A 13,650-nucleotide genomic window follows, 5' to 3' on the forward strand; every position below is an offset into this window, starting at 1 on the left:
GCACAACCTATAAAGGATTGTACAAGGGAAACAACAGAAAAGTTCCTCTTTGAATATGTGTTGACCAAGTTTGGTTTCCCGAATATTTTGATGAGCGATCGCGGTACACATTTCCTTAATAAAACGATCAATGTGCTGACAAAATAATTCCAAGTTTATCATCAAAAGAGCACACAATATCACTCGCATTATAATGGGACGATCGAAGCATTTAAAAAGATATTGGAGAACATGCTGACGAATTTTTTCAAAGCATAAAGGAATGATTGGGATGTGTGCATACCCGCGGTGCTATGGGTTTACAAAACTACTTGTAAGAAGCTGACTGGAAAGACACCCTTCAGGCTGGTTTATGACATAGAAGCTGTGATGCCAATGGAGTATATTGTACCTAGTCTACGCGTAACGGCGTTCATAGGAATGGTGGACTGCGGAGCCTTGGAAGAGAGGCTCGTGCAGCTGACAGAGCTTGAAGAAGATATATTTTTGGCTGGATTCCATCAGCAATTTCAAAAGGATCGTGAAAAGGCATGGCACAATCGGCACATCAAATTTCGCACCTTCAAGGTAAACAATTTGGTTTTATTATATGACAGCAAGTTTGATAAATTTCCAAGAAAATTTCAGATGCATTGGCTGGGGCCATATGTCATCAAAGAGATTATCGATGGTGGAGCAGTTCAACTAGTGAAATTGAATGGAGATCCATTTCCAAGAAAGGTAAATGGCAGTCGATTGAAGCCATACACTAGGGATCTGTCCAGATGACTATATGATGGAAGCACAGTCTTAGCACTCCAAGCAGCTGAAAGGAGGCATGGGACTATAAACTACACTGCCTGGGTTGTAGAGATGCGCGACTGGGGGATTATGCGAGATGGAAGAATGTCACAACATCAGCAGAAGCGCGATGGGAGTTGCACTATAGAAGGAGAGACCACGCAGGGTAGCCATAAAGTGATCATTACGATCACTATTCATGATTTGATAGTGAGAAAACAGCTAAGAGGAGTGGGGGGCAGCATTTAAGGCTGAAATTAAGAGTGAGATTTTTGAAAATATGTCGCCAATCTAGCATTTATGAGTGGATTTTGGGGGGAATGGTCATATTTGAATTTGAATTTGCCTATAAAGTACAGATGCCCACCTAATGAAAAACACTTTGCATGTTGAGAGCTTATGTGTCATGCTATCGATTATGCATGAATCTTGCAGTTTTTGAGGATCTGGTGACTAGTTCAGTGTTTTACAAGTTGCCTAAGGAAACCCAGGAGCTCCTGAATTGCCTTATGTTGGCACCCATAGAAATTTCAAGTGATGGAGGATCTATGGCATCTGAGGGAGTTGCCCCTAAGGCCATAAGTGTGGAGATGCCTGCCGCGATGCCAAAATTACTGAGGTCGCCTAGGCTGAAACCTACGTCGAAAGGAGATGCTTCCAAAATGAAGAAGGACAAATAAAAAGTGACACAGCTAGTGCGTGATTCACCAAGGAAGCACCAGAAGAAAGAGAAGCCCACCATGAAGGAGAAAGGCAAGGTGGTAAACCTAGAATCCGACGAGGGCACAAAGGAAACTAGTATGGGTGCAGAGGACATTGATATCGAGGGAGTAGACCCTATCTCAAAGCTACCAGAATACATCCCTTTGTGTTGGAGTAAGGTGAAGGTCCCAAAGGACCTAGATGATTTAAAGTTTCTTCTTAATACACTCTTGCTACCAGAGAAGATCAAAGTTGAAGGCCCGCTCTTGGTGTGCATCCCACATTTGAAGTTATAGGATTGGGACTTGGCAGATACTGAGCAATTCCCCCACCTGGCGACTAATGCATTTATGACACACGTATTCTATAAATATTTTAGTGTCATGCCCTGGAGCCGGTGAAGTGGATTAGACGGGTGGAGAAAGCAGGATTGTTGAATCTGCTCTGGGTGCCGCATTATAACCGCACTCCCATAAATTTGATCGTGATCAAACAATTGTTGTGTCTAGTGCACGACAAGTGCCTGTGGTTGGGAGATCCAATACCAATTATGGATATGCTAATCCAATCTGGCCAAGGCATTTGGCGGAAAGGTGGTCGAGCGCTACCCCAGCGAGAGAATGAAGGACAAGTTTAAGCTTCTCAAGAAGATGTGTGGATATTCAATTTCAAGCATAACCAACACCGCGATGAAGGTAGCCACCTAGATCTTAGCTAGGAAGGTAATGAGGAAGTTTTGTGCAAATGAGGGGTCGACATCAATTGTTTCATTAGTGGCCCAGTGTGTGGAGGGTGTACAATTCAATTGGGCGTGTTGCATGTGTAGCGAGTTCCTCGCAAACTGCAGGGAAGCGTAGGACCATAGCAAGACATTCCATTACTCTTGGATGTCATTATCAATTGTGTTGGTCACATGGGAATTACCAGAGGACAACCAGTTTCCTCTAATCACATCATATTTACCAGAAGAAGTGAAGTTCGCTTCACTATGGGCCACAAAGGATGTTGAGCAGGTCAAGGAGAGTAAAATATTTTGGGTACTCATGGAGGCAAGCATCCATGCAACCATCAACCACAAGCCACGACTGTCACCAATTATCCTTGAGCAGTTGTCGGGATACACAGGGTTCAAAGTGGACTTCTACTGTATCTCCATCTGGGCACGGAAGGACCCATAACAGAAGTGGTATGATCTCCCATACCTTGTGATGGATGATGCCATAGCAGTGGTCCTCGATCGCTGGCTAGCCGAGTGGCGAATGGCCTCAGATTTTTCCGCCAGGTCTAATAAGTCCACAGGAAATAAGAAGAAGGAAGAGGCCTGGTCGAAAATGCTGCAGTTGGCTGAAAAATAGAAGAAGGAGGTCGCAGAGAAGGAACGCGCGGAAGCGGAGCGCACTGCCAAGGAATAAGAGGAAGAACACAATTTTGACAGAATTCAGAAATCCCCTTCACCACAGATAGAAGAAGAAGAAGAACGATCAGAGGAGGGTGGTGCATATCTAGAGAGCACCCCCTTCTGGGTGAAGCGGAATAGGGAATAGGAGAAGGAAGGGCCACACAGGAAGTCCAAGGCCACCAAGTCATCACTAGACCCAATCACCTTGACAGAGGGCAACTTGGACGACATTGGAGATAAAGTAAGGGACGTGACGGTGGAACTGTTGGAGTAGTTCGAGCAATAGCAGAAACAAGCCTTGGCGGCCATTTAGATGGGTTTGCAAGAGCTATAGATCCAAACTACTCAACTGCAGGTAGGAGTAGGACAGAGCAGCACGACGTCAACTAGTTTGGCGCTGGGGACCACTGGAGTAGCAGATATGGTTCACTCTTTGGATCCTCGGGTTGTCACGCTGCCTAATGGAGCCCTAAGCATGGAGACAGAGGCTGACAGGGCTACTTTAAGGAACATTGGTCTCAACTTGGACGCACTCCCAAGATAATTCTTTCACACGCTACAAGCAAGTGTGATCGCGGAACTGAGGGCCCGAGAGAAGCGAGTGTTGAGTGTGCTCAGCAAGTAGAAGGTGAGCAACGAACAATTTTTCATTGATAAAAAAACTGTGATAGACACCTAGAAGAAGGTCCAGGAGAAGAATGAGCACACTGAAGCAGTGGTCACTAAAGCATGCAAGACTGTTCCAGAATTACATATCCTAGAAGAAGCACCAATGGAAGCCAAGATTCAGAAGCTGGTTGCCAGTGTGTTTGATGCAAAGACAGAGCTGGCCAAGGTTAAGTTTGGGTAGAACCTTGAGATTAAAGAGCTCGAGTTGCGGGGACAACCTTTAACTCTACCAAAGGTCAGAGAACAACGTGAGGAAACTATCAAGAACGCAATCACTACAATAGATGCCACGATGGCCAATTGCACTACGCTCTTCGAGCAATTGCTTGAGGTACTTACCAGTCTGCAGGAATATCCCAACCTATAGAGTTTAGCAACTAAGGTGAGGGAGTTACAGTAGCAGTATGACAAGGCAAGAGTGACGACATGTACTGTCACTATCACGCAGAAATTGGCAAAGCTGCATGAGGCAAAGGAATTGAAATAACAAGCGGATGCAGCGCAGTGAAGAGAGGTAGTACTCAAGGCCAGATTGGGGCGTTAGCTAGATAAGGCTTATGTGCTCACCACCACCATTGAGGAAAAGTTGACTAACCTGCAAACAACACAACAAAATATCCAAGCAGATAGTGTAGGACCAACAATGGAGCAGTTGGTAGAGCAGGTTAAGTAGGCAGCGACACAGTGTACCGCTAAAGTTGCAGTGGTGTAAGTGGAGTTGGGAGGTCTTCGCAGCAAGATCTTCGTGCCAGTAGAGTGACTCAGGGGCAAGTCACCATATGTGTGTTGGGGGCCTGTTTTGGGGTTAAAAGCCCAAGTTTTGGGGCAAAAATCCTAAGTTTTTTTTATGTAAAGTGTAAAGTCTCCACAATTTGTGGTCACGAAGCATGTAGATGTAAAGTGTCATAAAGATTTTCCGCCCTTCTTTTATGTAATTTGTGTTGTCTTTAGAAGATCCACCTATGGTTCGTGGACCATGGGATTATATAAAAAGGAGAGTCTTAGAAGAGTCTAAGGCAGTTCAGTTTTTGGATAATGATGAATGTAGTCATTAGCGACAGGAGCGGAGAGTTTTAGAAGTAGAAGGAAGGCTCTATAGCTATGTGCGTAGAGGCCTAAGGTAGAAGTCCGCAGCTGAGTGCATGGACCCCTATAGCTGAGTGCACGGGGTAGTTAAAGTCTGTAAGATGATCTGAAGTACTAATAAAGAAGATTACTCTGGAAATATCTGTGTTTGATCTATTTACTTTTGTTATGAATACATGTGGTTATGTTATGTTGGATAATGGTTTCATGATTTAATGTTGTAGTGATGCGTGAATCTATATGTTTTACATTGTTATATATACGCAAATAATAATATATGTTTATGCAAAGAACATATTAATGCATATTGATGTTACCAGATAATTAAGCTGATCTGGGTAAATACGGAAGTAAGAGTAATTACAGAAGTGCATAAGTCATTGATTCGCCTGTTTAGGGTTCGCGAACGATAGCGAAGGTCATGAGGCTGATTAAGAGAAGTATATCGATAAGCCCTAAAAGGCTTATCAATTTGTGTGAAGGAAGAGTTAGGGCATAAAACGACATCACTACCTTCTTTGGGTGCGGAAACTTGGTTCCAACACCCCCCCATACTGCTTCGGGTGAGACTTCAGTCCGTGCTCCGCAGATTGATGTCGAAAGGGCCAATAGTGTAGGGAATTATTTGGCTAAACTAACGTTGAACCTGGACCAGGGCCCACTACGCCAAAAGAGTGTTACTTTCATTCATTTATTTATTATGAACATGTCATCATCCATCAATCTCCTTATTCATTCTCAAAACCTCATTTATTCCATGTTGTTTTACACCAAGCATAGATTTCAATAACGATTATAGCAACCACCTCAATTTGTTTTCTAGTATTGCATGAGGGCATGATAATTCTCCAGTTTGGGGGAGGAATTGCTACACATGATGGATGTTTTCTACTTTCTTTCTCATTTAAGGCATACAATTTCATTTTTATATAGTGCAACAATTGATTTGAGTATATCTTTAAAACTATGGACTAAATTCTTGTGATTTTTGGACAGAGAAGAGGTATCATTAAAATACACAAACCCAGAAAATTTCAAGTTAAATTAGTTTGTAAACTTTAATAAATCATGCACTGTCACCTACAACCATTATGCTTATTTCTCATGTTCCGTGCATCCAAACAATCTTATTTTTGGATTACAAAAGCATTAATATAGTAGAAATATGTTTGCAAAATTTTAGCAAAATCTGGTTCGTAGTTTTTGAGCAAATGGTTAATGAAGTTTGTCGTTACTTATATCATATTTTGTTGCAACTTGATATACATATAGTTGAAAGTCAATGTGAAAATTGTTACGCCTTCATCAACATTGCTAAAATTGAATATTCATTATTTGAGGAAGAATCATTTGTTCCATCAATTTCATGAGTTGGGATGAACATTTTTGTATGATAGCTTGGTTAATACAGAAGCTTTGGGTTGCATGAGGACATGCAACATATTCAATTCGGGGGTATGTTCGACCACTACTTTTGCATTATTATTATCACTTTTTAACATCCATTTCATCCATTTCTACCATTCTTTATGACGTCATTTATCATAATTTATCATATAATTCCATTTTATAATTATTTATGCTCTTATGGATAAATACTATTTTTTCTCCTTTATTTTTAATATATTGAAGATTATTATGCATTATTTTTCCAATGATGGTTTATTAATGAATTTTTATCACTCATGATTTTAGCCTCCAAGATCTTTTCCAGATTGTAAATTTGATTTCCAGCTCATAATCAAATATTCCAACTCAGAAATTCGTTGGGATAAGAAGTGATAGTTTTGCGTTGGACTTTTCAGACAAATGAAGGCGAATCTTGAAAATCTGAGACACGGGTTTTGTGCAGAATGGACCAATTTAGTTTTCCAATGAGAATTTTTCCAAAATTCGATCTGTATTAAGAGAAACACAAGGTTTTTCGAAGATGATTTTCTCAGATTTGTTGTTGTGGCTGTTTTCCAAATTCTTCCAATTACAATACCAGATTCGACTTGTTCCTACTGAATGATGATGGGAAGATCTTTCAGATCTGATATTGTTTATTGATATTATGTAATCAATCCAAAATTGTAATGGAAATCATTTTGTAATCAACTTTTTTGTAACTTCCCTTTGCTCTCTATGTATTTAAATGAAAATAGAGATCAAAGAAGGGGGGGATAATCAGGAGATATGAGATGGACAATTATTAGATAGGATGTAGGAGAAGAGATAAGATATGCGAGATGGGAGATGACCAATTCTTGAATTTCAGGCAAAGCTAAGAGCTTCATTATGCTGTAATTATTTCTCTCATATATTTTAATGAAGGAAGCTATCCATTGACTTCTACATCTGTTACTTGTAATTTGATCTGAATTATTTCTCAAGGCATAACTGAGCCTTGGGCAGTTGGGCCCACTACCTTAGACAAGGTGTTGCCTTGAACATGTAAATTAGTGTAGTTATGTGTTTGTTTATTTGAATTTCAATTGTCATTCCTTAAAGTAGATTTCCTTTCTTTTAACTAATTTGTTGTTTGCTGCATTTTCCAGATTTGTTATTTCATCCAATTTCTAGATTTCATTTAATTTACTGCTCTAGATTAGCATTTGAATTATGTTGGGTGCAATAGATTAAATTTCCAATTCAACAATGTGTGGTTTAATTTAGCAATGATTCAAGTTGTGTGATTAGCATAATTGTTTTTCCTATCATTTACTTTCTTCTTTTTAATTTTAGTTTTATTATTCAAGTCTTACATTTTATTTCTTGTTGAATGAGCTTGATAGTATAGAACACAATCATATAGAACCAGTGTTAGTTGTTGGTATTTGTTATGCATATATTTTTCTGATTGCCTTGAAATAAAAAGACACTCCTCGGGTTGATAATTAATGTTCAAGTGATTAGTTGTTTTTATTAAGCAATTAATTTTCCCCAACAGTTTCAACCAAAGCCTAATGTTTCTACTGAGAAAAATGTGTAGCAGCCAACATCAATACAACCCAAATTTGAAGGCCGAGATCCACTTAAGTGCTGGACTTATGGTGGCGACCACAGGAGGAGAGACTTCCCATGACAATAGAACGTTGGACCACACCACTCAAGAGGAAAGTACTGTGGATGAGGTAGTTCAAAGTATGCCCAGAGTTTATGTAGCAGTGGACAATCTCCAAGAAGATCACCAAGCATACATCATTGAGATGGAAGGTAAGCTACAAAAACAATCCATTTCCATTTTGATTGATTCAGGTTCCAACTATAGTTATATCAGCCCAAAAATTGTTGAGAAATGTGAATTGGCCAAGGAATTGCATCAGGAACCTTGACTGGTTCAATTGGAAATAGCACAAGGAGAAGAATCGACCAATGGGTAATATCATATGCAATTTGACTCAATGGCATTCCCATGACATCCCTCTTGAATGTGTTTCCATTGGGTGGGTAGACTTGTTATTGGGCATGGATTGGTTGTACTTGCACTGGACCAAGGTAGATTTCTATGAGAAAGTAATATAATGCTTGGATGAATGAACAAAAAGAATGTTGCAAGGCAAGAGGAAACCCATATCTGTGAGGCTTATCTCTTCTATGCAATTCAAACACAAAAAAATGAAAATATGCATGTTGTTTACATTATAATTTTTCTAGAACGAGGAAGATGGAAGAGAACTAGATGATAAGGAAGCTAAATTACTTCAAAAGTACCCAATTTTCTAACAGTTTGCAGATGTTTTACTAGTGGAATTTCCTAGAATACCTCCTCACAGAGAGAGATATTTCTCTATCAAACTGGTACCAGGAGCAACACCAACATCCAAGGCTCCATATAGAATGAGCACCCCAGGGTTGGTTGATCTAAGTTGACTCAACTCCCGGATTTAACCAAGATCTTTTACTTTCATGATGTGATTAGAATTCAATTTAAAATAGCATAAATGGACATATATGCATGTTGTAAAGAAGAAGGAGCATGACAAGAATCAGAAACATAAGACATAAGACGTTGATAACGGAGTTTGTTCAGGAGGAACTATGTCTCCGGGCCCCGATGTCAAGATGGTGTACGCCACTGCATCAAGTGCTGGAAAGGGTGATGATATACATGCATGTGTTTTCTCTATCATACAAGGAATATGCCCTCACATGGGAGTGGCTCCAAGAGATGTTCTGCTGCAGGAACTCTCATTCAAGAAAGGACTCCTATCAGCATGACGTAATTTCACGTATGTTAATAACGAGCATCCCGCCAACACGACATCATATGGATCTCAATCCAAACATACATGGCAACACATGAGTATCCTCACATCAAGGAGTTATCTGAAGAAGAGGATAATAAGCTGCTATATCTGGCTACACCATCAATCTTGTGACACTGAGTCTCATGGAAATCATTGCTCGCACATTGAATGCTGACACCTGCACTCCACTTTGAAAATTGTCCTAAAAATGGAATGATCAAATGGAAAATCTGATTGCACCATCAGATTCATGGTGTTGAATAATGTAAAATCAACTGTCAAATTTCTCAATTTTGACAAAGTGAAAATCTTAGGCTACAGAAATCTTTTAGATCCCCCCTAGATTCCACAAAGATTCCCTCCTCTGGTTCATCTTAATATTTGTTGCTCAGATCAAAATTATGTCTTCACCATCGAGATCCTTGTGAAATTCTGAGAAGAATGAGTATAAAGATGTATGTATTCTGAATTTGGGAAAATTCAGCCTCTAAGGAATCTAGAAGATTCTCTCAAGATTCTTGAAGATTCTCCTCCACTAGGAATCTAAAAATTTGTTTCTCAAAAGGCGATTCCAAGCTCGCCATTGCGTTCCTTGCAAAAATCTGAGAAAAATAACTATAAACATGATTATATTATGATAAAATGAATTTTTACCTCCTCGAAGAATCTTTGGGCATCAAAGAATATTTTGCCTCGAAATATGTCCAAATCATGGTTCCACCTCAGCACTGAAAATCATGGTTCCATTGTATGGAACTCCGTTCATGACACATCTGTTCCATTGGCTCTCTCCCTATTTTGTTCTGCCTCCGTTCTCCTTCTCCTCGTGCAAATGAAGGTCGGGCTTATATATTAAAATGTTGGTGGATTTTTCAAAGAAGTGCCACTAACGTGTTGGTAAAAATGGAGATGTGGTTGAGGAGAGGTCAAGGGATCAAATCCCACCCCTCCTATTCCCAAAATTTTGTTGTACATAGTTTTTTTTGGCGTTTTAATATGACACGGTTATATTTTTTTGGTTTGACCGTTATACGTGGCTAACCATATAATGCACCAACGGTTTGAATTTTTTTGGAGGTTATGGTTATGGTTTTGAACCATACCAATTTACCTTTATTGAATTCATTGCTTGGTCTTTGTTATGGTATTATAACCATATTAATCCAATATATTTTGTTATATATGGCTCCCACCATACATGGTTTCTAAACAAATCATGCCACCAGATCAGTCGTTGGTTTTCATATTTAACAATAACCATGGCATATGGTTATATTATATGATTTTTTAATTTTATGATAACCATAAAATGATTTTTTTTATATGATTTTTGTCATATTAATTGATTTGATTTGTTATGGGATTTTTTAATATTATTTTCTTGTTTTTTTGTGCAGGGTTAAGAGAAAATGCTAGCATGCCACGTGTCAAAAGTTTAGTGGCTATTTGGTCACCACATAAACTTAGTGGGTCCCACATGCTAACTGGGATGCCATGTGGCATGTTGTGGGCCCCACTTTTTTCATTTCTTATCAAACTTCAAAGAACTCTATCTCTCTCATACAAACTCAGATTCGAGTGTCGTTTGCACCGTCAAAATCAGGGAGACGAGCACTTTGATCTAGTGTTGGTTTGAGGGAAATATGACCACTTTGAGTTTTGGCACTTTCTGAGTCCCCTTGGACTTCTGTCTGTGTCTGGAGTCACCTGGATCAATCCTCCTCACTGAGGAGCTTTTGGTCCTCCAAAAGCATGAAAATAATATGCCACTTCTTTGTACCTTGTTTGCACTTACAAGTATCTGATATGTCACCCTTCCTTCTCCTTCACCTTTGTCCATCAGAGCCATAAGCGATGTGTCAACACCTGCAACCTCTGTAAACCTGTAGTACATTTTTTTGCAAATTACATTCTTGAGTTACATGACCAAATAATGACCCAAACATCCCATACTTGCCACGAGTTTATAACACATACTCGGTGGTCAAGTTTACATCAAAATGGAAACAATATCTTAGCTATGAAAACAAGGCCAAAATATCATTGTTTCTTCAAAAGGTGATGGAAAACACATCATCACTACAACAAATGATTTATAAAATAAGGCCAAACAATATTGTTGCTTTGACAAGTGATGGAAACACAAACATCACTTTCAGAGTTTAAAATGCAACTCAAAACAAGAACAGACCTCATTTTTGCTTAACAAGTGATGGAAAACACATCATCACTTTTACATTTTAAAATGAAAAAATTATTTACAAAATCACGACCATGACAATCTAACATATCTATAAATCATTTTTGACTTATCGATGTGAACGGGTCATCTCCCTATGGTGGTTTTTCTTGTCAAACAACCGTTTCACCTAGTTCATGCACGAATGCTTTGTTTTTAAGGCGCTGTTGTGGATGGAGCCTCCAACATGTGGCTCTTTGATGATCACTTATGTTGCAATGACTGCAAGATGTATTCTTCCTCCATATCTACTTTCCTTTCTTCTTGGCCTGTCGTTGAGAGGATCTTTCACTCCTCCTCCTTTTTCGTGGTTCCATTCTCTTCCAGCACTCAGATTCCATGATTTATGTTCATATTTAGCAACATGATTGTAATCGAAATGAATATTCGAGTATCAAGACTAGTTATATATTTCCTTGTTGTATCTGGTGCCATTATGGCGATGAGAGCTTCCCTCAGCTCTTTCCCTGCAATGGGCACTACCATGTGATGATGGTGATGTGTTCCCATCATTCTCTTTCCTTAATAATTTTGACGATATCTCAGAAGAATCTGACACCTTCGAGAATTCTCCTTCGGTGTATCCCAAGCCTACAAATCGAGGTCTCTGCACAACCTCTAATGGAAAAGTAATGCGTTGGTTATTAACACCAAGTTCTTCTTCCTCCTTGTACCTCATCATGGTAAGGAGCCTCATGTTTGTCCCTATAATTGGTATCTCCACATCCCCAATAGAAATCATACTATGTGAAGATGAAACTAAAGGGAAATCAACATCTTTTGCCTTCCCTGTTGAGTTGGAAAGAACTGATGAGGGCTTCTCATCATCTGTTGTTGGCGGTTCACTATCTGTCTTGGCGGATTCCCCAACTTCTTTCCTGACATCCCAAGTCCTGTCTGATGAGTTAATTCTTCTACTTTGATGGGGTTGAAAATGCCTTGGCCATTAATGCCCAAGCCTTTTCCTTCATACCCCATTTTCCTTAACAGTTTGGAGCCAATTCCTATGGTATGATTTTCAAAAAAGGCAAAATCATCATTAGGAAACATACATGAAGATGGAGAACTACTTTTTACCTCACATGGGTCACGTTGCAGCTTTTTCAAGGCCTCATCCTTAGCTTGAAATTGTTGTAGCAAACTTTGCTTTTCTTATTTCTCTTCATGTAGAAGCATATTCAATTCAACGTTCTCTGTCTTAGGATTCTGGTTGTAGTGCTTCAGTTCTTCCAGGGCCTCTTCCGTGGCTCACAACTAAAGCTACACTCACTGCTTTTCCTCTGTCTCTTTTTGTAGAGCTTCATACATTATTTCCACCTTTTGGGAAATTCTGAGCATGGTCTTGTACATTGCTTTGTCATCCTCCATCATTGCACATTCCATTGTTCACACTCGCAATTCACATCCACGAAAAGACCGCTCTGATACCAAACTTGATCCGAGTTGACTCAACTCTCGGATTTAACCAAGATCTTTTGCTTTCATGATGTGATTAGAATTGCATTTAAAATATCATAAAGGAACATATATGCATGTTGTAAAGAAGAAGTAACATGTCAAGAATCAACAACATAAGACAGAAGATGTTGGTAACGGAGTTCATCCACAAGGAACTACGTCTCCAGGCCTCAGTGTCAAGATGGTGTAGGCCGCTGCATTAAGTGCTAGAAAGGGTGATGATATACATGAATGTGTTTTCTCTATCATGTAAGGAATATGCCCTCACACAGGAGTGGCTCCAAGAGATGTTCCACTGTAGGAACTCTCATTCAAAAAAGGACTCCTATCAGCATGGCGTAATTTCACATATGTTAATAATGAGCATCCCGCCAACATGGCATCAAAGGGATCTCAATCCAAACATACATGGTGACACATGAGTATCCTCACATCAAGGAGTTATCTGAAGAAGAGGATAATAAACTGCTAGATCTGGTTGCACCATCAATCTCGTGACGTCGAGTCTCATGGAAATCATTGCTCGCACATTGAATGTTAACACCTGCACTCCACTTTGCAAAAAATGGAATGATCAAATGGAAAATCTGATTGCACCATCAGATTCGTGGTGTTGAATAGTGTAAAATTGATTATCAAATTTCTGAATTCTGACAAAGTGAAAATCTAGGGCTATAAGAATCTTTTAGATTCCCCCTAGATTCCTCAAATATTTCCTCCTCCGGTTCATCTAAATATATGCTTCTTAGATCAAAATTCTGTCTATGCCATCGAGATCCTTGCGAAATTCTGAGAAGAATGAGTATAAAGATGGTTGAATTCTGAATCTAGGAAAATTCAACCTCCAAGGAATTTGGAAGATTCCCTCAATATTCTTGAAGATTCTCCTCTCCTGGGAATCTGAAAATCTGTTTCTCAAAAGGTGATTCTAACCTTTCCATTGCATCCACTGCAAAAATATGAGAAAAATGACTGTAAACTTGATTACATTCTGATAAAATGAATTTTTACCTCCCTAGAGAATCTTTGAGCATTAAAAAATGTTTTTCCTCGAAATACATCCAAATCATGGTTCCGCCTTAGCA

The sequence above is a fragment of the Pinus tabuliformis genome, chromosome 6 (genome assembly GCF_031772625.1).
Source record: "Pinus tabuliformis cultivar Carrire ecotype Pingquan chromosome 6, CPIR1, whole genome shotgun sequence".
Classification (NCBI taxonomy): Eukaryota; Viridiplantae; Streptophyta; class Pinopsida; order Pinales; family Pinaceae; genus Pinus; species Pinus tabuliformis.